The 24,966-nt window shown below is 40.7% G+C and overlaps 1 protein-coding gene across 4 annotated transcripts in view; it reads left to right on the top strand.

Annotated features, from left to right (window-relative positions):
* The first annotated feature begins 942 nt into the window (after nt 1–942).
* The window catches only part of CD96 (CD96 molecule), a 72,207-nt gene continuing 48,183 nt past the window's right edge, over nt 943–24,966 (top strand). The window contains exons 1-5 of one of the 4 annotated variants that reach the window (XM_030471696.1): nt 943–1,032; nt 1,342–1,406; nt 1,645–1,753; nt 2,115–2,200; nt 7,892–7,969. The gene's annotated coding sequence lies outside the window, so the exon portion shown is untranslated. Of the gene's footprint in view, nt 1,033–1,341; nt 1,407–1,448; nt 1,754–2,114; nt 2,201–7,891; nt 7,970–12,135; nt 12,197–19,546; nt 19,583–24,966 lie in introns of those variants that run through there. The other 3 variants (XM_030471697.1, XM_030471698.1, XM_030471699.1) reach the window with 3 other exon arrangements.

Raw genomic sequence — 24,966 nt, 5'->3', positions numbered from 1 at the left:
TACATCAGAGGTATTGCATATGTATGCATATATACACGCATATGTGGTAAGATCCTCAGAGAACCATAAAACCCATTCAAAGAGATGAATGTTGAGAAAGGGAATAAAAAGAAATAGCTCATTTTCCATTTGGGGAGTTACACTTGAGAAAAATGAAACATTTAAGCTCCAGGGAAAGTGTGACAAAAGCCAGGAAAGGTTTCTCATCCCTTGCCCTCATGTCCTGCACTTTTTACCAGCAGGTGTTATTGGAAACTTTTAGTGGCAAACGGTCCGTGCAGTTTTCAGGCTTTCTCTTGTGCTTTCCTGTGCACAGCAGACTTTCTGTATGATGATGGAGTAAGAGCAGCCCAACGGCCTTTCGTTTTGTCTGGACATGCGGTGTTGGCACGTGAAATTATTCCTCTGGCTTGAACTTCTATTAAGTCAACTCACACTGGAGTAGTAAAAATGTAACAAAATTGAATTTGGGGAAAGTGAAACTGATAAGAGATTTGCTGCTACTGGGAGTGTGAATCAGACCTTTCTGAGGTAGTTAGAAATGTTGCCTGAATGTTGAGTGAACTGACAGCACTGATCACAGAGCCGGTGAACTTTCCTGCTTTGTTGCAGCTTTGATCTGATAGTGGGGAGTTCCTATTTGGTTTTGTACTTAAGCAATTGTCTGTGAAGTAGCAACAAAATGAACTATCCAAGATACTTTTTATAAGTTTCAAGCAGGACAACATAACCAGCAATGCAGCTATAGATATATGCTCTGGTATTAAGCAGTGCTTTATGAGATGGTGTGGTGAATTTCATTTATATTTAAGTAATGCTTTGGACTATCATTTCTGAGATATTTTCATGTCTGCCTTTGATCTGATATGTGTTAATCTAATGAGTGGGTAGAGGAAATTAGTTACTATGGGAACAACGTCTTCCTCTAACTTACTGCCCCGTTTGGCTGCTCTAGCAATCGAAGCACGTCGCAAAATGGAGCGAGGCCACTAGAGACAAACGTGCATTTCAATCTTAGAGGGAACTTTTGAGGTCAGGTTTGGGGTACAGAAGATAAAAGCAGACCTCTGGGAGCTGTACTGTGCTTAAATCAAAATAAGGGAGAAAAGGGGGGAGCTGCGGTATGACCATGATAAGGAAAAACTCCAACAAAGTGAAAGTCGTCTGGTGGGAAGGAGACAAAGGCTTTGCTGCTGTGTTTCTTGGGGTGTGTAATTGATAAATGATTAAGGACAGCTGTTAAAACTCGAAGCTTTTAAATCTGTTCTGGTGATCATTAATAAGGTACTTCATCATTAAACAGCATTTTGAGCTGCATCTGCTTCCTGTTTTCTGATGCAGACTCACAGAAGAAGCCATCGATACTGAAAACACGGGTGTGTCTTCCTCTGACCTGGAGAACAATGGTACCTGCCCTTGTGTCTAGTGACCTCTGGGGATGTGCTGCTGATTGGGAAGCAGCACCCTGTATTGGTATTGTTTCCTCTGTTTGAATCTTCCTAAAAACTGCTACAAAATGTAATGTGTGGAGAGGAGAAAGCCAAATTCTTTATTATTGCTCATATAATTACGGGGAGAACTTTTCTCTGAGTGGGGATTTTTTAGTCCTCTCTTATTTGATTCCTGTGTTTGGCCTATCGCCAGGGCTACACAAAGGGAAAAACACGTGGCCATCCTACCTCCCTTTGGCTCACCAGCTCTCAGAAGCATGTGAGCATCGGGTGGGTGCTCAGCCCAATTTCAACACCTACAGGTAAGCAGGAAATTTTTCCTCTGGGCAATTTGTTTCTCTCATTCCTCACTGTGTAATACTTGTCATTTATTTTGTCTACTATGTCAGGGAAAAAGCTGTACAATTTATGAGTTTAAATCAAATCAGGATCAAAATAGTTTGATTTACATTTTTTAAAAGTGAAAAGTAATTAAAGAACAATCAGTGCAATCCATGTTCAGGATCAATATAAGAAAAATAAACCACAATACTAGGCATTAACAAATGCCTGTGACTTTCTGAATTTCTAACTGGGTTTTGATTACCACTCTGCTACCACTCTCCTACTCCAATGTCTCTCAGCACAGTCACAAATTTTTGTACCTTTTCATTTCTTTTCAAGCTGACTCCTGCTCTCGAAGTCTCTTGGTAGTCCCTTGCTTGCTGCATAATCCAGCTGATGGTCAGCCTAAGGAAGCATCATCATTGGTAATTTCCTCCCAGCACTACCAGGTTTTGGACAGATGCCCTCTCAGACAGCTGCAGGTCTTATACTGACGCCTGGGTTACACCAAGGTTGCTCTCCTGTGGGCTGCTGTTGTCCAAGCAGCATCACTGGGGGGCTGTGTTGCTCCCACACAGCTGCCCTCAGAATGGTGCGGGCCCCATTTTCATCACCGAAATGAAAATACAATGTCTGCCTCCTGCAGCCCTGGCACCCAGATTTATTGCATTTCTGAGTTTTCACTCAGCACCCCTAGAACTTGAGCTTCATTTCTCTGATGCTGTTTCTGAAGTTTAATGTTCTGCATATTACTCGACTCGTTTATTTTCTAATTTTATGTGTGTGCCTTTCTATTGGAAACCTCAGGGATTTGCTTAGCTTTCATCTCACCTGCCCATGAGTGCCTAGTTGGGGTGGGCTAGACTGCTTTTTCACACGTATATGTGACAAGGGAGGCTTTTCTGACTGTCTTTTGTGCCAGAGTCACATCCCAAAGCTACGTAGGGTCACACTGTGCCTAAATGTTTGGAAGTAAGGATTTAAAACATCTGAGCCTGCCCTTCTTCATGTCTGAACCTCACTGATGAAAACAACAGCAATAACTAAAGCACCCTGAGCTTGGCATGTTGTGATACCTGTTTTCCCAGTCCCCACAAGTATGACAGCAGAGTGACTACCTGCCTTTGGCAACTCTGACTCTCCACCTCCAGCATGTTCCCAAGCTCTTCTCCAGAGAGCTTTCAATGGTGCAAAGATGGCAATAATACAAATAATTGATGTCAAGTGGCTGTCAATAACTTCTAGGTCTAAAAACATAACACATGTAAACCCATATTAATTAATTGCAACCCACTCTGAAATTTGAATAGCAAGCAAATTAGGAGGGATGGTATTGTGATAATGATCAGTGTTTTTTTTTTCCAGGAAATTGTTGAGAAACAGAGCAGCTTTGGCACAGAGAAGTCCTTATTGGAGATTATCTCTCACCTTCTTCTGAAAATTGGCTTTTAAAATATTTTATAGTTAAGTGTATAATACTTTACTGAAAATAGAGGTATGCAATCATGATATTAAAAAATCTTTTATTTTTTGAATATAAAAAGAGGAATTATTTAGAAAAGCAGTAAATGAGAAATTATATTTTATCTCAACACACAAACAAGTTTTTCATGTGACCTGATCCACATCCTTGCAATGTATTGTTCATACTTAGTCCAATCCAATCTTCTGCTCTCTGAAGCATTTCAGCATCTTCTGAATGAGGTGGAGGGGCAGGGACCTCATCCTGGCACACACAGACCTTGAAGGGTGTTATAGTAAACAAGGCATGTCAGACCGAATCTTCAGCACCGCCATGCCAAAAAGAGCCCATGTGAAAGGTCTCTTTCATGCAGACATATTGGCCAAGGTGGATGAGGTTCTGGGCAAGCTGATCTAGTGGAAGGTGTCCCTGCTCATTGCAGCGGGGTCGGTCTGGATGACCCTTGAAGGTCCCTTCCAGCCCAAACTATTCCATGATTCTGTGATTCTTTGATAAGTGGGGTAGGAGTTGGCGGGATTTTATTTCCTCTGATATTTGTAAGGCAAGTATCTGATAGCGTCAATTTGTTTTCTATGTTTCAATATTTTTTTCACAAATAGGAGGGTGCAGGAAAGACCTAGAGACATAAAACCAAAAGCTTTAGAAAGGTCTTGATTTTTAATACGTAATATAATCTTAGGTGCATGACCTGAAGCTCTTCCTTTATCTAACAGCAAACATAGAATCATAGAATAGTTAGGGTTGGAAAGGACCTTAAGATCATTTAGTTTCAACCCCCCTGCCCTGGGCAGGGACACCTCGCACTAACCATTGTCACCCAAGACTTCATCCTTGAACACTTCCAGGGATGGAGCATTCACAACTTCCTTGAGCAAATCATTCCAGCGCCTCACCACCCTCACAGTAAAGAACTTCTTCCTTATATCTAAGCTAAACTTCCCCTGTTTGAGTTTGAACCCGTTACCCCTTGTCCTACCACTACAGTCCCTGATGAAGAGTCCCTCCCCAGCATCCTTATAGGCCCCCTTCAGATACTGGAAGGCTGCTATGAGGTCTCCACCCAGCCTTCTCTTCTCCAGGCTGAACAGCCCCAACTTTCTCAGCCTGTCTTCATATGGGAGGTGCTCCAGCCCCCTTATCATCCTCGCAGCCCTCCTCTGGCCTCGCTCCAACAGCTCCATGTCCTTCTTATGTTGAGGACACCAGAACTGTACACAATACTCCAAATGAGGTCTCATCTTTTCTTAAGAGTGGGAAGAGCTGGCTGGGGAAGAGCTGGCTTTTCACCTCCAGGACCTCTCACAAGTGCCTCCCTGAAGGATCCACCCCAGGCAGAAGCTGTCTCGGTTCAGCAGTTACGGAGAGAGGAGGCAATTGGGGGTGGGATCCTGCCCAGCCATGAGCATGACACGGTGCATGAAACATCACGTTCCAGCACACAGATCCCATTGTAAGGAAATGGAGCTTTGTGAGAGGAAGGGCTGGGAATCACCTCAGATTTTCCCATGCATCTTCCTTATGCTCTTCCCTTGAACTCCCTGGCATCTACGGAGGAGGGGGGACATGGCAGATGTCCAAGAAGCTTTTCTTGGCTAGCGCCACTGTGAGAAGCTGATAGCTGAACACCTCTTATCTGGGAGAGGAAAAACATAAAGGAAGAGCAGGAAGAGGAAACGAAACAACATATCTATAAGTGGTTAAGAGTTAAGGAGCCTGTTAGGTGCCACTGAACTGAAATTAGCTCTGTTGCTATGAAAATAAGAAAAGTTCTCCAAAGCAAGCTTCTTAATTTTGATCGTGATGCATATTCTTCTAGCCAAGCAGCACAATTTGTTCGACACAACAATTTCTCACAGATTACTCCACAGAGTCCTTTTGGATGCTGAGAAATGGAGCAGTTCTTTAGTCTCTGGTGGAGTAGCCAGTGTTATCAAAACATGGTGAGCTGCAGTGATTCCTGCAATTACTCGTGACTGATTTATCACTTGATTGTAGGAATTCAGTTTAAATTATTTTTTCCCCCATCTCCCTTAGTCCCTAATTGATTTTTTTTTTAATGCTGAATCTTTGACTTCGTCTCATAAAATAGATGAGAGTCATTATAGCTGCATGCTTTTTAATCATTCTACTACATAATTACTGTTGCTGCTGTTGTCTTCTGGTGTACACTGTTTCTTTATTAGCAGCTCTTCTTGCCAGAAGCTTTAAACATTTAATAATCTGTCAAGGTGGTAATTTGGTTTTTTTTACTTGAAGACCTTTTAAATGGTATCTTTAAGCACCTGTCCTGGTCAGGTGCTTAAATATTCACTTGTCTCTGTCTGCTTGGCCTCATGTTATTTTTAATTACCTTTCTTCTGGATAACCAAAGTTACCGACTCATTATATAGAAAACGTAAGCAGGTCACATGCAACTGTATCAGGCAGTAGGAAAACAGGCTTTCCAAAAATGGTTATGAGGCTAATGGCCAAAGATGACACACAAGCAAGCTTTCATCTGTTGGTGCTAGCAAAAGAGCCTTAATGCAGCCTGATCGAGCATTCGGAGTAAATGCAGGCTGTAGTGGTTTCCATAACACAGAGGGATTATACCACCATTTCTTATTTTTAATGCTTTTTGGGGTTTCCATTTGGGGTCCCTGCAGAAATACAGCCATCCTTCTCCACAAGCTCCTGTAAGCATTTTCTGTACAGCATGCCAGCTCTGGAGCAGCTTGCCTTCCTCAAATGCCAGAAAAAGCCAGGCAGTTCAGGAGAGGTATTTTATCTCCATAAAAGGCTTTTAGATCTCAAGTCTCACTGAGTCGAGTGTAAGTCACAGGGCTGTGTCTCCTCAAGGAGTTCTGTGAAGCTGTTCCTCAGCAGCTGGTGTGTGCATCAGCCTTTGGTCATCACTAGTGGGGCAGGACTGCTGAATGATGTTATTTTAGAGCAGTGATAGACAGCAGCGTGCTCTGGGGTCAGAGCTGTGAGCTGCAGCACTGCCCAGATGGCATGGAGCGCACAGCCAGGACACCCTGTCTGCCATCAGGACAAGGTGCTGGTGGTCCTGCCTCAGTGGCTGCTGCTCACCCAAGGCACTCACTGGAGCCAGCAGCCTGGCTTCTGCATGTTCTCTGGGCCCCTGCCACGGGCATGGGTCTCAGAGGTGGGGCAGCACTCTGCCAGGCAGCTTGTCCTGTGACCACAAGGTGATCAGGGACTGGAGAGTGAAGGGAAGGGCTGGAAGAAGTGAATAGTTCAGCACAGATTAGTGAAACTGGGGACACAGTGGCCTGCTGGTAGGTAAGGGACGGCAGTGGTGAGAAGGTGCTCAGTTCTCCTCATCCTCAGGGGAGAGGACAAAATGGGTCTCCCTGGACGAGAAGAAGGATAAAAAACTTCTCAGTCCTGAAATATGGTGAAGCTTAGAAGCAGACCACCAGGGACATGGTGGCATTTCAGCTGCTGGTGGTTGCCAAAGAGTGCATGAGGCACAGCCTGTCAAATACGACACAGGTATGATGAAAGCCTCCCTTCTGGCAGGGCAGTGGGTCAGGCTGCCTCTTAATTCTCCTCCCCCTCCTGTTTCGGTGCATGGAAGTACAATCCAGAGGAAAGAGAAATGTTAGGATTTGCACATGCCAAGCTAAAAGCAAAAACACAGAGTAAAAGTTGGGTCATGGTTTTGATGTACACAGAAAATAATAAAATCCAAAGGAAGGTAGCAATCATTTTTGACGGAAAAGAACGAAAAGTCAGGAATTACTTCTGGAAAACAAGATATTTAATTGTATTTTAAATAACACCTTACAAATTTTGATCTTCTTTATATTTGTTGGAGAATTGGTTATTTCGTTTTAGCATTCCTTCAGCCATTTTGGGGTAAGCTTTTTCGTTAATGGAAATGACTGTCTTCATTTCTTTTAGCACCTTTTTTGTGCTTTATTTTACCTTGCCAGAGGAAACTGGTAGATATTCATTCTTGGGATTTTTCTTGTCTATATGATAATCCAGACAAGATTTTGACAATTTCAGTACAATAGCCTCCTCTCAGGAAAGCTTTGATTACACTAAAACATAGTCTGAAGTGCTAATCTCTTAACCTTCTAGAGTTCATTATTTGGACAGATAAAAATTGAGTTTAAAGTGACCTATAAGGTCTTCTTGCAAAGATATAATCTAGTTAAAATTTTCTCAAATTGAATTATGTGGACTTCATACCATGTATTGATTAAAAAAAAAAAAATCTTCTTAATGGAGTCACATAATAAGACTCCTGACACAATTTTGGTTTTTTTTTCTCCTTTGATGGAGTTGGCTTTGAACAGAAACTTCAGCACTATGTTTCATAAAGCTGTCACCAGCTTGATGGCTTCTCAGTCAGATAAAGCTTTGACCTCTGAGCCATTTCCTCATTTGAGAAAAACATAACTGCCAAATTGACTAGTCCTGTGCCACTTATGAATAAATTTCTCATCTTGCATCAATATGAAGAAGCTGAAGACTGCTTTGAATTATGTCCGGAAGAATTGATGCTGTGTCCTTAACTCAAGATGCATCCTCTGCCTTTCAAAATAGAAACTTTGTTAAGTGCTGCTTTCAAATGTCCTTTTTGCCAGAATTTATAATTCCTAAATCTTTTCCTTTTCAGACTGGAATAAAACCAAACAAAGGAGTGGTTAAATACATTGAAGAGACGCCTTCAGCTGGGATTCATGTTTGCTGGAAGGTAGGCAAGGAGTCAGGCAAGTTGAAGTCAAGAGCTGCTCTGTAGTGTTGGATAAGGAGGAGAGTCCCAACTTTATCGCTGCTTTGTCTGGTTCCATCTGTGGCTTTACTCTGCAAAATCTTTGGTTTGTGGACTTGGGACCCCTCAGCTATAGCCTCCTGTAGGCCTCTGTGTCCCTGGGCTATTCAGTGACTTCTATGGGAAAAGTAGGAAGAAGTCTGATGCCTGAGCATTGATTAGTTGCCAAAATATGTGGCAAAAGAGAAACAAAGGGGAATTGGAGTCTGGAGGCCTCTGCAGGGATGGTGGTTTAGGTCTTACTGTGGACCTTGTAGGAAATCTGAATGTGTCCAGGAATGATGAGTCTTTGAACTCTGTCTGACCTCCTCCAGTTGCTTTGCTTTTAAAGAAGGTAGTTTCAATAGTGATTATCAGTCTTATGATGCTCTACGGGTCATGTACAAAAACTGCTCAACTGAGTTGATTGAGGAGGAAAGGAATAAGCTGCTCTGTGTGAAAAAAAAGAAAAGAAAAAAGAAAAGGAAAAATTTGGTTTTCTTAAATCTATTTGGTTTTTTTTTTTTTTTTTTTTTTTTTGAAGTGCTGAAAATCCTATGGAAAAAGATTTTCTTTTTCTAGTCACTTAACTGAGACAATAACTTGTCAGTAAAAATAAAGAACTAAAAATTCAGTTTTCTTTTTTCTTGTGATATTTTGTGGCAAACCTGAAGCTGACAGTGTTTATTCGATTCATTGTAATTACTAGAAATGCTTCATCCATTCCAAAGCTTTCATGATACCCCTGGGGAGTGCTAAGCTCTAATATAAGCTGTTATTCTCTTTATCTTTGATTTTTCTCTCAAATGATTTCCCTTTTCCTCTAGGTGCCTAGTTTTTGTTACTAGAGTGTTATTTTTTTCATTTGAAAAGAAAACAGCAAAGAAACGGTGTTTCAAGTCTTTTATCTGAATTCTAGGGTGCAATTCTTACATAGAACTAAGCTATTTCTTGCTAAAATTATGTTGCAGGTTTGCTACTGAACAAGCTTAATCAATCAATAGTTCCTGTTTGATAGAGTAAATAAATGATGTTGTGGTATGTGATAATCTCTGAGTTTTCCCACCACCTAATAGAAGGCTCATACCGAGGTGGGAGTGTGAAAATGGAGGAATTGACAGGCCCAGACAAATGAACAATTAAGTTGGTGTACTGAGGTCTGTGGCAAGGCAATAGAATAAGGTAGAATACGTGTCTGGAATATAAAAATCTTACATGCTAGTTTAAAGTCTCCCAGGAGAGTCACTGGATGGATACTGCATGGAAAGCAAGAGAGACTCATAACAGCAGATTAACTTGCTTATCAGCGGTTTAGAACTTGGAAATATGGGAAAATGAGCTCAGAACTGTTAGAGAACAGAAACATAGGTATATATATTTCTAAAGCAAATTTCTATTATTTCAGGAAATATATTTTGAAGCAACTTCTGGTCAAAGAGGAAGAGGTCCAATATGTTGCAAGGAGCAAAGTGTAGGAGTTATCAGCAGGATGTCCTTTAATCCTCAGTTGCAGCCTGGCTGGTAATGCCATAAGTTGTACAAGTTGTACAAGTTACAGATTTCAGATTTCACTGTTATCCAGCCACATCTGCAGTGTCCTGAGTGGCACAATGGCAATGAGAAGTGGATATACTGGCAGTATCTCTTGCTTATGTTTTACAGCCATACTGTAAAAGAGCCATGAGCAAACTGGTCTAGAGGAGGGTGTCCCTGCCCATGGCAAGGGGTTTGGAACTGGACGATTTTAAGGTCCTTTCCAACCCAAACTATTCTGTGATTCTAAATAATTTCTCATCTCAGAAAAAGCAAACACATGTAGCCAACATAGTACACTGCCCTGCACCTCTGGTTTGGACAGAAGAGTTGCAACAGCAAATGCCTGAGTGGATGTAAAAGCGTTGCTAAAGAAATGGACTAAGGATCCAATTTCAATTTTAGGGTAAGTTAAGATGTTTGATTTGGGATTACTATTTTTTTTTCCTTCTGGGTTTGTTTCTTCCCTTAACACCAATAAACTGCAAACTGGATGATAGAAAAGAAACTCTATTGTGAGTCGTAAATAGGATTATTGACTAAATAGTTGTAGTATCTACACCGCCGACATGTGAGCCAGAAAACACATCTTGACTGTATGATTTCATTTCTATTTTCATAGAAGCAGCAGTTTAAAAAATCATTATCAGTTGCATCCGAGTTGATCATGTTTGATTTGGAAGTCACTGGGATGCAATAAACAGGAAACCCCAGGGTGCCATTTTACTAAGACAGCTTTTAGAGAGGAACCACAGTTTCTGCTGCAAAGCACTGTTGATTTACATGGATTTTCTTGTCACATGTTTTGGCAAAATGTATCAGCTTGTGCTTCTTAACATCAACAAATAATACTTGACTTGCAAACGAGCTACTTGGCAAGTACCCAGCCACAGGAGGCTTGGAAACTTGACTGAATGAAAAAGACTTCCATTTTCATTTCACCAATTTGTGAACTGGCACTATCCCTGCCAAGGTCATCTGCAGCCACTCTCTGATCTTTGCTCTTGATTCTTAGATACTGAAGCTGTTCAGCCTGTTAGCTTTCACCAAATTCCAAGCAATGAAAATGAAACGTTTATTTTTTCAATTTCCATGTAAATGCCTTAAAGGGATCTCAAGCTCATTTGTGCTCTCATATTTGAAATTCATCTTTTCTACCTTGTGACATTGGTATTTTTTCCCTCACTATGTAGGGCTTTCAAAATGTTCACCTTTTAAAGAAAAAAAAAAAAAGGAATTCACTTTGTATTTTTTCTGTGCAGCATTCTTGTTCGTAATGAGCTTAAATATAAGGAACATAAACCCATCTGGAAATAAAATTATGCGCTAGGTTCACTAAAAAAAGTAATTACATTATAATCAAACTGTCACTTTATGAGCTAGTGGGAGATGAAATACACCATAAGCTGACAAAAGAAGAGGATGGCTTGCTTGTTTAAATATCATTCATGGCACAAAGCAGTGAAGAAACTCTGAATTACATACAGCATAATCGAGAAAGCTCTTGGAGCTGGGAACCACAGCACTAGAACCAGTGAGACAGATACACTTTCTTCTTTCTAACCTTCAGTTATATGCAGCCCAGTGGGTGTGCAGGCTACTAATGTCAGCAGACTGACAGCCCAAGTATGTTTGGACACAGGGTGGGAAACACTTGCCTCATGATTAGCCAATACACTGAATTCATGCATCATGTTTTGCTCAGACTTCCAGTCTCTGCAGCTGTGGCAGTTCTTGAATTATTGTCCTTGTTTGTTTCATTCAAAGCATTTGTGCCACCAAGCTGTCAGCTCCTTTCAGCCAAGGCTGACTTGCATCTCAGGTTAAACACACAAGTGAATTGACAAAACCTGAATGTGTGAGGGGTTGTATTTGTTCATGTCTTGCCAATTCTTGTGGCCCTTTCCACCTGCATTGCCCTAATGTGAATGGAAATGCCTTAGTTTGAGGGGAAATACACATTCCTGCTTAGCCACTGAGTAGACCGGCAGCACTTGGACAGGAGGGGTTTCAGGCCCTTGTCATGTGAGCTCTCGTTGAGTAAAGTCCTTTTTCCATCCTGATCTAATTTCTTTGAGTCTGTTCCCTGCATTCCGTTCTCTGACAGCAATGGATCCTTTACATGGGCACTCTAGCAATGAATTCTGACGCTTGAGAGCAGGCTGGTAGCAAGTGGTGGGCATGGGTGTGGGGAGAGGGAGAGGAGCTGGTGATGTGATTTTTGGATGCCAGCCTTGCCTTTCCAGCAGGGCCCACAGACGAGGCAAACAGTCAGCTACAAGTTTATTCTCCTGTATGGACTAAAGCTGGTGGAAGTCTGGCACCAGGAGAACAGCTCTTGCTGCCAGTAATGCATCCAATGAAAGAGAAATTTGTTTTCATTTGGGGCTTTTCTTCTGGTAACTTAAAAAAGATTCAGGAACATGAATGGGTTGAACTTCGTGTCTCTGTAGTTTGATTTTGTTTCTATTCTAGACATACAACGGGTGACATGCTGGGAGGTCCATCCTGTGGAAGTGGCACAGCTGATACCTTTATTCAGTGTCTTGCTTTTCTCTTTTCATGCTATGAATACAGTGACAGAGCAGCACAGCAGGCTGTGGTGGTCGTGCACGTGTTATTTGCTATGGACAGTGGGTAAGACCCATTTTGTGTATTCGTGCCACATATCTATCTGGCAGGGTACTGTGAGCCTCAGGAAAACAGAAGTTGGGGGAGCCCACTGGAGACTTCCCAATACTACAGCTTGTTTTTTCAAATTTAAATCTCTAATTTGTTTAAGTACAATTAATGTTGTTTTTTCAAAGAAAACTGGAAAGATTTCTGTTCCAAGAATATGAACATGAAATGAAGCTTCATCAAAAAGAAGTAATAATAAAACCTTGTCCAAATGCCTATGTAACTGTAGTCTGTTTTGACAGAAATATCTTTTGTCAGAAACAGCTTTTGACAGCAGCTCTCTCCCCAGATAAAAGTAGCAGTTTGAAAGCTACTGTTTTTAACTTGTCACCGAATCTCATCACAAGCAACCCCACCCATGGACTGCCAGCAGTGGACTACCGCTGAGCTCTAAATTGTGTATTGAAGGCCTCATGAGCTTAAATTTATCATCATCCTCATTTCATGTTATGCTTCTGTTGCTGGCAACAGACTTGGTTAAAATACCACAATTTTCTTCTCATTAAATTCATGTTTCTAAAACCACTTTTATAATGAAAGATGTGTAAGATGTCTTGAATTACAAAAAAAATCCAAAGCAAACCTCAGATCAAAACAGACAAAAAAAAGTATTCTCATGACAGAAGATGCAAGTAAGGTTTTCTTGGCTTTAGTTGTGCAAACACTTTCATGAGGCCACTGTGCCCTGTTGGGCATAACAAGGCTATTTGAAATAGAAACTGCACTGTTCACAGTGTCTTGGGTAGTTTCACTTTCCACATTCTTGTTCTGCTACAAGGATGAAGGCAAGGGTGCTGATGCATCTCCATGCCCATCTCGCTGCACCGCAAGACTCACTGCTGAAGTCTCAAAGTCACAACAGGGCCGTGGGTGGAATTTGTGCTCCCTGGTGGGTTTGAATCCTAAAGAAAGATGATGGGATTAGTATGTGCAACTTGTATTCACTCCCTTTGGGACCAACTGCCTTTCTGGCTGCCCTCAAACTGACCTCGAGTTGCAACAGGTGATGCAAAAAAGGCTTCTAAACAGTTCAGATGGTGCTCTCTTGTTAAAAAAGTCTGTTTAAACAGCTGGGGCTTGAGTTGTGAGTCTGTTCGTGGTGTAGGTAAGCTCCATCGATTCCCCAGGGAAACCAGAGATGGAGAAGGGGTGTCATACTCTTCTTTTAGAAAACAAACCAACCCCTTGAATCTAGTATTGCTTAACCCTAGCATAGGAAGTTCTAAGACTTTTACTTCTGCTCCTAACAAAAGTGCATACACAGAAGGTAGTTTTTTACAAAACTAGCAAGCACCTTTGGAGATAGTGTCAAGAACTGGCAATGCACTGTACTCCCTGGCTTTTGACTTTGCCTAAACTAATCATTGTTAGGGTCCCATAAGCAACTAAATCTTTCTGCTATTGAATCCTCTTTGCCCTGTGAAGATCATAGCAATGCAATAATTTAGATCAGATAGATGTGACACCATAAGGCTAAATATTATATTTTACCTTCCTGCAGCAGCTGCTGCCTAGTGACCTAAACACTACACATGATGAAAATACAAAGTGTACCTTAAAAGTGATGAGTTTGGGATCTGTTTGTAAGTGGAGTCATGGAGGTGTATAAAGACAAAATGACCCAACAGGGCCTGGAGCAATGTTCTCGGGATGTATCACAGTTATGGATGACAGTAGGTAACATAGCTGACTCAGCCTGCAAATGAGGGTGGCAAAAATGACCCTAGTAGGTTCATGACATTGCAGTATCTAGGAAGTCTCTACACAAGTTACAAATTCTGGCCTGACTTTTTCAGTTTCTTTTTTTTTTGTCCATGTTCCCCTCTTATCCCCCTGCCATTTTGCTACTATGCTGAGTGGAAAACAGATACTTATCTATGAGCTGGTCTGAAGATCTATTCAGAGCCTGATGATTTTTCCTGATCCTGAAAGGAAGAGGGATGTTAGAGCTTTGTGTTGCTTCTCTGCAGGGGCCAGGACACAGTCTGTGGCGCAGCTTGACACTGAGGTATAAGGGCTAGACTGGCCCAAAATGTACTAACAGAGAGGGATTATTTTCAATTTGCTGGATGCGTTTGCTCCATACTTTTGCTGGAGGTGCTATAGGTCCTTCACTTGTCACCAAAGTCCTCCTTTCTGAAATGGCTGAGCATTTCTCTCTCTTTGGATTGTGCTGCTCTCCCTTTCTCTCTCCATCCCAACGCCAAGATGCATCGTACGGGCAGCATGACTCTGAAATTGTTCTACTGTCCATTCTCCTTACAAGGACCCATATGAAGAGTGGTGAAGCTGATTGATAACTCACATCATAGCTTCTTTCTGGTTTTTGTTTCTTCAAGCATGCTGAGACTGAGGAAAATTAATATCACACTTCTTATAAACCTGTCCTTGTTGCTGATGAAAACCCTCTTAAAAGCATGTCAAAACAACTTGCTTAAGTGTGGCAATTTGCTAAAAAGTAATGGTGTCGGAAAACAGGACCAACTCATATGAAAACTTGTAGGAAAAGAGCTTTGGCTAGTTGCAGTCTCAAGATTTTAAATAGAATATAAACTCAGCGGTGGGTGATGAGTTTTTATTGTGGAGAAACCAGAGATGGAGGTTTTAGGAATCAATCTCTGGTATATTAAAAAAAACCCAATCTGTACGTGCAAGAAGCAAGCCTTCTATGTGATCTCTGCTCTTCAAGCAAAGGCAGCAAGGCTTGTTGACCTGGATGAAATAAATCACTGGTCTTAATACAAGCAGCTTTCACATATATAAGTGAGAAGCTGCTGATCTGCTTGCTTATTTTTCTTCTCTAATTATTCTCGTATTTGTTAAAATGTATTATTCCATTTTTAAGTCTGTAGATTAAAGGTGGAGTTGCTAATAATTAGGATTTTTGCTGTTTCAAAGTGTGAAATGCTCATGGCTTCATTAGAAGCAACGTGAGCTCTTTACACTCCTGACCCAACATAAATGGATGTGTAATACAAAACAAGCACAATGAGAAGGGCCTTCCCATTCTCACTTTATGTGTTCGATGAAGAAGGAAAACACCTCCATTATTATAAATTCAGCTAAATAATAGGGGCTTAAAAAATGTTAACTTTTTTCTTTATGGTTCTAAACTTTCTTGGTCTTAATGGCCAGCATTGGCATTGAGTTCTCCTAATGTATATCCCATTACACAGCACATGAGGTTTGGCCTTTGTGGAGACCTGACCACAACATTTAATCTGTTTCCTTATTTTGTTAGAATTAAATCTATTTTCCCAGTGGAGTCATTGCACTGCATACGGGCACACCAATGCTGGACCCAAACTTCCTAGTAGAAACTGGCACTCCCTAGAGTTTAGTATGTGTCTTCAGCTATATTCAGAAGCCTGTGCTCACCCTGTCATTACTGCTATTCTGATGCAAACTTAAGTTCTTTGTCTCCATAGCCGTATATGACCAAGGTGTGAGCATTTGTGTTTAGCTGTCTGTATCAATACAAAGACAAGCAATAAGCTCAAAATCTGAGACATCTATGTAATTGCTATGTGGGTTTGGTTTGGACTTCTTTGTTTTGGTTTGTTTTTTTGTTTTTTTTTCATTTTCCCTCACTTCAATGCTATTAATTTATTTGATGAATCTCATCATGCAAGTCTTTCCAAACTGACTGTTTATCTCAGTGCATGATACCTGCTTGTTACAAGCATGATTTGCCCTTGCATACCCCAAAAGATCTTTACAAGCACAACCATTCCAAAAGGGGAGATGTGATAAATAGAAAGTTTGAGAAAATTCAGGAATCAAAAATAAAAAGGGGTTTACTCAGAGACACAGATTCCCAAGGGATCTTTTTATGTACAGAACATGTATCTAGTGAGTTGTAGACACTAAGATACATGGATGTCAAGGCTTGGGAGGAGTGACTTTCTAGACCATTAACAACATAAGCAAATTACACTCAGATATGAAACTGCAAATAGAGTCAGAGCTTTGCCCTTAGAAAGGTTTTGCACGTTAGCACCATAACCTCAAAATAATCTTTCCTCCTTTAGCATTTTCATATCTATTGCAAGTAAATTTGCTCTGATACCCATTGAACTATCTTTCATGCCAATGCTTTCTGGCAGCCATACTGTGAAGATGCTGATGAAAGAAGAGAGGTCATTTCATATGGAGCCGGCATATCAGATGAGTGTTGCTCTGATTGTGTCCAAAGGAGACACGTGTGGCTTGATTTTATGGAAGCTGCCAACAGACCTTGTTAAAAAAATACAGTATTCTGAAAGATAGCCTCATCTTTCTCATGGTCTGCCAAATTAAGAAGCTAATTAAAAATCAGCTCAGAATGAACCTTCTCCCTGCAGACATGATCTTTGCTCAGATTTCAAGTGATGCTTTTGAATCATCAAAATATGTAGGCAGTGGTCATGGACTGAGGCTGAGAGTACACAGCACCCATTTTAAGCCTGTCCAGGACACATTTAAGAATGAAATCATGGACTGATTCAGCCTTTATTTGTCCTACAGGGAAGTGGAAAACTTAGAGCAATTTATGGGCTTTCCATCACTAAGATCTGAGAATCATTGGCATGGAAATGAAATTTCAGGTTACAGTAATGAAGACATGATGAGCACCTAGTAAAATGCATGAGCATTTTAGTGTCCTTAAGACTCTGCACCAGTGAAGGTTCAGGTAGCAGCCAGAGAAAGGTAAGTGAGGGTGGGTGCTAGAGCATCCAAGTATTTTTATGAAAAGCAATGACAGAGAACAATCAATAACAGAAACACAGTGTTACTGCTGCTGCACGCATTCCCAAATGAATAACTGTAGTGGAAACCAATCAAAACCAACCAACCATGTCAGGCCCCTTCCTAAAAATCTCCCCAAGTTAGCAACCCCTAAGTAGCAGTCCTCAGTACCTTCAGGTTAGCAATGTTCCTCTTCATTCCCAGCTGCACCTATGCGCAAGTGAAAGCCTGTTTCAGAGCTGAAAAAGGGGTTGGGTAAGGGTCGGCTTGACCAAAACATTTTTCTCTGTTAAAATTTATTGCCTGTGCAGTAGGTCCATGTATTTTCTCCCCCTCACCTGTTAGTCTCACAAATTGCTTTATTTGTACCAGCCCCAGAATGATGTTCCCACCGGTTTTCAAACCAGTCTGTGTCCCCAGCAGTGGACACCAGACTCGCTCTGTGGATTCTCTCACCTCTTCCCAGTCTAGTCCCACACGTCCTCCTCCATGATGTGGTGATGCAGCAGCACTGCAGCCTCTTCCTCCCTTTCATTTACATTTTGAGCCCTCTGTAACTGACCCCGCTTCAGGCAGGAGGCTGGACTGGAGACCCCCAGGGTTCCCACCAGCCTGAATTATCCTGTGGCTCTGTGTCAGATCCCACAGGCACAAGGCTGGCTTGAAGTCAGGCTGGCTTTGAAATTTGCACTTTTGCTTGGCATAGCTTAAATGTGCCGACTTTCTGAGACATTGCTGGCTGGAATAACCAGCTCTGTCAGGGTCAACAGGTAAGTTGGAAGGATCCTGTCCTGAAGGAAAATAGAGGGGAAAGAGGAACTCAGATTTGTATGTAGAAAGCTGAAGGATGGAGAGGTGAAGTCAGTTCCCCAGGCTTACAAATCCTGCAGGAGCTGAAAATAGAGTTGGGGTATTTGGAGTCTGAAAAGTAACTCTGTGTGTCTTTTCATAGCTACATTTAAAAAAAAAAAAACAGAAAAACAGATTTTTTTTCAGGAATGCCAGCTGCCCTGGCTTGCCTGTGGCAGGACAAACTGTTTTCTGAAGCATGAAAAATAAGATCTTGATTTGCAGCTGAACTTGTTAATGACTGAGCTTGTTATTTGTTAGTTACCTTATTTAACATTTTTTAGAGGTACCGTCGCAATGTCTACAGCAAGGAGTTAAACGTGAGAGTCAATCTGATTTATGCAAATTGGAAGTGGGAAAATGGGCTCAGGTAATAGGGATGTCATAAATATCTCTGAGTTATGAAGTGGTGTGTTATCGGAAAGGTCAGGAGCAGAATGCAATGATTGTTCACAACCTTGTATTCATCATGAGTCCCTTCTCTAAGCCCTTTGCATTGGTCCTTTTGTACCTTTGAAAAATACACTGATACACAGATAGCTGGAAATGGCGTCTAGAGAGGAGCATACCATGAATTAAATTAATTCTACTAGAGGGGGATAACTCTGGTGGTAATTCATCCCTGAGTATTGGTGTTACAGACTCAGATACGGTATATTCAGATGCATTTCTCCAAGGAGAAATGAGGCCAATGAGTGATTGTTGCATCATATAATCAAATAATTGTTTTTCAGCCTGCTGTAGATTACTATTGATGGCAGGAATTGCCAAGGGGCATTCATATAGGGAAAGGATCAGTGTGTGCATGAGAGCCGCAGCAGCAAAGCAGAGATCTTACCCCGGAGCGGGGTATAAATAGAGCCAGCGCAAGGCTGTGCAAGCAGGCCAGCAACGACTCCAAGCTGTCTTAATGTTGTAGCTTTCTTTACTGGATTTTTGGGTTAGCTTTCCTGAGCTGCTGATCTGAGACCACACTCTGCCTCTCTCAAGAAAGCCTGCAATGATGGTTGTGTTCCTTCCACTTACAGGCTGTGTGTTCAGGTTTGCTATCATGAACTTGGCAAAGGTGATGGCTGTAAAGGACCATTTATTAAAGGAGTAGCTCTTACTTAAGGTGTCCCTGTAAGAAAGGAGTTCAGATGAGGGAGGCAAAGGGCAGAGGTTCTGGCTGCAATTCATGAAAAGAAGGCTCGGTCAGTAGAGTGCATCAGTATGTATGCTTACACACATTCGTGTCTTGGGAATGCATTCAGTATGTAAGACTTGGATGCCCATTATTCCTTACACAGATATCCAGGGCTGGATGATTATCATACAAGTATCTTAGGATAAGTATGCATTTCTAATGTCTATGCCACAGGCATAACGTGCAGGACTGAGGGAAAAATACAATGATTACACACATTTAGGAACAGAAAAGGTATATGGTGATTAATGGGCAGTTGCATTGTGTCTTTTGCTGCAGTGTGTGAATTGGTAGAATCTTTGTAAGCCTCTGGAAATCCTTAGATGTACCAATACCTGTTCATTTCAACTGAATTTCTATTCTTTGGCTTTTCCCAATTATTTAACAGTGGGGAGTACTCAGAATATCAAGTAAATCAAAAAAGTTAAAACAGCATGTGGATGGGCATGCATACAAATAGTTCTCATTTGAGAAATATTTTTTCAGATGAAAGTATTGAACTAATTAACCATGATTGCTGAATAACTTTGTGCATTTATGTTTTACAGTTTATCTTGCTCAGTTAAGCTTCATCATAATTGGTAAGTTGTCTCTCAGGTCTCACTGAGGGGTATACCATTGATAATTATTAACTTTGTCTCCATGGGAACAAAATCACTTTAGGAACCTTGACGTTTATTTTAGGGTTAAGAGAGGTAACAGTATTCAGCTCTACAGGGATCAGCTCGTTCCGTGTCAGTTATTAAACAATTAAGAAAGTGTGGACTGTCTTTGAAAGGAACTATTCAATGAGCTTCCAGACAAGGAGCCAATTACGAAGATCTGCGCCTAACATTTAGCACCCTATTCAATGTCAGAGTGATTGATTCAGGCTATGGAGATGTTATTTGTAAGTTTAAAATAATAGGAAAGGACGACATTCCAGGAAAGTTTCTATTTGTGTTTTTTGTCATTACCTTGTTGACGGTGGCTTGCTATTGAGTATGATTTATCATATGTAGATGTTGATGATATGGAGGATAAGAAATAGAGTACTCTTCAGTGAAGTTCTGGTTCAACAAACCTGTCACTTCACATTTTTCAGCTCTGTTTTTTTATAAAACTGTAATGCCGCTTTCATGATCAGTCCGACTTGTCTGACTAATAGAATACTCTGTTTAGCATAAGACTGGTAGCATATGCGCAATCTTTATTTGAACCAGTGGAAAAAACATCCAGATGAGTGTAGTATGTAGGATCCTATAGTACTCAATTGTTTCAGACACAGGAAGAGTGCTTAAAAAGCCAAATCAAACCAAAAATAAAATTAAAATCCTCTTATGGTATAAGAATCTTTGTGTAAGGGTAATGGTTGTGTTGGGACTCAAATTTCTTGAATAGGATGGTTGTTTGCAGACTGGATGGCAACAGGACTCTCCATTGCAAGGACCTTTGTATCAGCATTGTATCCACTATGTTGATTATCTTAAGCTATCAAAGCACCTAACTGTTCAAGAGATGGTGACAATTTCTGCATTGGCAGGAACCTTCCTACTATTTCCAAGTGTCCCACCTGTGCAGAACTTGGTCAATTCTGCAGCAGGAACTGGCCAGGGAGTCCCCGGGCCAGCCAGACCCCCACGTAGGGTGCTAATCAGCACACTGAAGCTTAGACATCGTTCTACCCATAGCAGGAATTTACCTGGGGGAATGTAGTATTTTCCAAAATTGTCTCCTGAATAGCTCCTGAGAAAGTTAGCCGTGTGTTTTGCTGTGACAGTGACTAAAAGTTCAGTCAACACCATGCCTCACATCCATCTTTTGTCTAATCAGTCTGCTGATTCTTCTGTGCAGAGACTAACCAGGGATCTGCTAATATCCTCAAATCCAAGAAATTAAGGACGTAAATGCACTGGATGTACAGGAAGTCACAGACTTGATTACACCATAATTATAATTGTAGAACAAACTTGAGCTTCTTCATCATATCTCACAAATTAAGTGCAATAGCTCTTGCCACACAATACACATAACAGTAATTTACAAGGTGTATTCCCATTCTTGCTGGTGCCCCAGGAAATGGCAGGTGCTTGCCTCTGAGCTCACAAATTAGGAACTTCTTCATTTCTGTCATCTCTAGCTAAAATAAGTCATTTACATCACCAAACTAAAGCTCAGTATATCATCACACAACATATTGTTGCCTGCTCAAAGCACTGCTCTTATACCCTCTGTAAATTGAAAAGACAACTCCCTCTTCAGCTGTGGGCTGAATTTCAATATGAACTAGATAAAAGCAGCAACTTTTTTCAGGATATTAGCTTAGAAACATAACACTAGCTACTTCACCTTTCATTTCTTGTTAGTTGTGACACTTCTACTTCTGTAACATCAGCAGTTGTTTACAATGGTTATGTTGGTGAGTAAAAACAGAATTAATAGAGCTTCTTCTGATAAGAAAATCTCCAAATAAATTATTGGAAGTGTCTCAACAGTTAAAACATTCAACTTAAGATGCTTCATAAAATATTAGTAATCGTTCAGCTTTTTGATCTGCAACTTCATGTGGCAGAGGAGAAAAAAGCCAAGCTAATGTTAAGCAGCCTTTGGCAAACATAAATGAATATGTAGAAGCCACACAATTCAAGTTGACATTTTCTCCAAACAAAGGAAACTCTACACTGTTCAATAATTGAAAAATCCCTGTGGCATGAACATACATAATGAGGGGCAGCGAAAATACTTCATCTTCCTTGCAGTGCTTGTTGTGGGTTTCATGACTGGAGCTTGCTGAATTATTCATTGGAAACAGTTCTTATTGTGGATGTGTCTCCTTCTTGCATTCAGAAGTCAAGAGATGCTGTGGTTCAGTTAGAAGAGGCTGTGATATGATACTCGCTGGGTCATCTCCAGTGCCCAGATATATAGAGTTGGGATGAGAGACTCAAAATGCCCCTGTAGAATCACAACTGTCACTTTTAAAAATTCAATTTTCTCCCTAATTGTATTTAGTCAGTAGTTTATCATGCAATTAGGTGACATACAACTTTCTTTTCATCCTATGTATTTCTCAGCTTGCTACGTGAACTTTTAGCTGTCTAGTCATACACCACATCTGGACATGCATCTCTGTTCATGGATCTTCATGCACATTTAGTTGTGTACAAAAAGAACTGAATGCAAGCTGTGAAGCTTTGCCATCATACTGTTTTCCCAGTCAGCCTCCTAATCAGCTGAAGGCTTTCTTTGGTAACGTGAAAGACAGACAAATATTTCTGGCAAGCGTATGTGAAACTTGGTTTCAAGTAACCAGCCACTGCCGTGCCCATTCAAACTGGTCGTTGAGAGTTTTGTTTTAGCAGGCCACAGCCAGTTTTCCTAGGTCACCAGCTTTGGAGCACATGTTCTTTGTGGCAAGGAAAAAGTAGAAACTTCTTTAAACAGTATTGGCAGTGTTTTACTGGGCATCAAGCAAGATATCCCAGTCAGTTACTGCACAGCTAGTCTCCAAAGTGTTGAATCATCAAAAAATTCAATTCTTTATGAGTGTCATCGTCATTGATGAAGTACAGCTATATTGTACATCTCGCACATGGGTAGCACATTCAGTCAGTCAGCATTTTTGCAGGGAATGGAAGTCTCATATCATTGGGCATGATGCCAGTAAAGGGCTTAAGTATGTTCATCTCTTCCATTTTAATTTGTAAATAAATGGGCTACAAATACCAGATTCTTGCTTTGGGTGGAGTATTGTAAATCATAAGCAAACCACTGACTTGAGAGAAAGAAGCTTACCCACTGGGTTTTAATAATTCTTGTGTGCAGCTATTTTTTTTTCCTCCAGAAAAACATTTCGAAAAGAGCACAAAAAAAACCTTAAAAAACATTAAATGTCACCAATCTTTCTCTGCAGCATGTCTTTTTTTAAATTAAAAATACTTATTTACTTTGGCACATTATTGAAAGCAGGATTTTTTTTATTTTTTTTTTAGTACATGCTAGAGTGTCTTGAGAGCTGCATGTGAAATTACTTCAATTTGCAATGTACCTGAATTTCCAGATGAGTTTTAATGTTATTCTCATGCAGAGTCAATGAAGGGGGGGGAGTGGGAGCAAAGGGGGTGTTTAATTCTTTGAAGGGAGAAATCTCAATTTTTCCCAATACTTTTTTTAAAATTTGGTAAGCCTTTTGAGGATTGTTTTGTATTATAAGCAACAAGGTTTGGGATAGTTAGGAAGGGGAAGGAAGGTAAATACTACTAAGCCTACATGCTATAAATTTGAATGACAACTAGAAAAAAATTTTTTGTATTCTTTAGGTGTGTATTACCCACTAGTTTTCCTATAATTTTCTGTGTTCAGTTTTACAGTGCACTAAGTATGTTATGTCATGTTATTTTCCTTGAGCCAGAAATCACAGATAGATGCTTATGTACACATTTGTCAGTGAAGTTGACATGTACAAGGTGGAAGGATTCAAAAGAGAAAATCAAATAAAGGATAGGAAATGGAAAGAAACTTCAGCACTTGGGAAGTATAAGAAGAATTTTTAAATACTTATATGCCATTAAATGTGTTAGCAAAAAATTCATGAGGAAAAAAAAAGTTTCAAATGAATGTTTGAAGAATCCAAGTAATTTAAAGATGACCAAAATAATTGAGAAATTCAGCTTTCAGTTTAATCTGACAAAGGAAAATATTTGTACAAGAGAATGTTACTTTTTAATATGTGAAAAAGGAAAATTATCATATACTCCTTCAAGCTCCAGCTTCTTCAAAATTTTAAAACCATCCTAAAGGTAGCTTTTACTTTATGTGAAGCAAAGTTATTTCCTTCCCCTCCCCCCCCCCCAAGGAACCTGGTACCTGAAAAAAGCGGTGTGGTACTCTGCTGTAACAATCAGTCCCCCATGTGCCTCCTAAATCTCTCGTTCAATGGCAAGAATTCAAAGGTAAATGAGCAAGTAGCACAGTCCATGTACACTTGTGAGCGTAGCAGCTGAAACTGCCTCATAGGGGACCATAAATCCAATAGCCAGCTACCTTTAAAAGAGCAAAAATAGTAAGGTCCATTTGAAATAGCACTGTGTGCTACCAATGATTCTATATATGTCAGGAATGTCTTTTGAACACTATAAATCAATCCTCTAGATTGCTAGAAGGAGACAAGGTTTGGTCAGAAGACGTCAAGAGATACCAGGCTGCAATAACTCATAAAGGCACCTGCCTCACATTCACAGGTGGAATATTTCTAGAGATAAGTATCAGGATAACAGAGTCATTATCTAGGCTTTTTTTGTTGAAGAGGAAATCTTAAAGAACTGGGGTTTTTATTTTCTTTTTCGTCCCCAAGAAGCAGTAAAAGAGAGATGCTGCCTGTATTGCTGCAGTCTGCTGTAAAGGCATGTGCTTTTGTTCAAGGCTTCACACAATGCTTTTGAAAAGTGAGTTTAGTTGCTATGGAGAGGAAAGTCTCCTCTCCCCTCACCACCACCTCTCTTTCCCCTAAGAAATGTGGCTAGGCAGTGAACAACATGACTTTCTTCACCCTACTCTTGCAGCATGTTTCAGTACTGTTTCTAGGCACCAAAGGTGTCTAGAAGCACCCATTTTTGTCATTTATCAAGAAACAGAATACGTTGGAAGCTGTGGTTGCAGATCCCAAGGTGAGGACACAGCACGGGAGATTGCCAAGTCTAAATACTGGCCTGACATATCTCCAAAAAGAGCTGCAGTTGAAACCATGGAACAAAATGCAATAAACTGGTTGGCTTTTCCACCATAGGGTAAAACCTACTGAAACCTTCATACGGTAAATCCAGGTTCTGGTGCAGTAAAATGCCATCTTTTTGAAAAGAGGACTTGAAATGCACTCTGTACAATCCAGGAGTAAATTAAAGCGATGACCTTTCAGTGACTTAGATCTGGCCAGTGTGAAATAAGTTTTTTGGAGATGGGCACATCCCGTATAGAAAGGGACACGTTC

Source organism: Strigops habroptila, chromosome 2, assembly GCF_004027225.2.
Source record: "Strigops habroptila isolate Jane chromosome 2, bStrHab1.2.pri, whole genome shotgun sequence".
In the NCBI taxonomy this organism is placed as follows: Eukaryota; Metazoa; Chordata; class Aves; order Psittaciformes; family Psittacidae; genus Strigops; species Strigops habroptila.
This window is presented reverse-complemented; position numbering and strand designations above follow the sequence as displayed.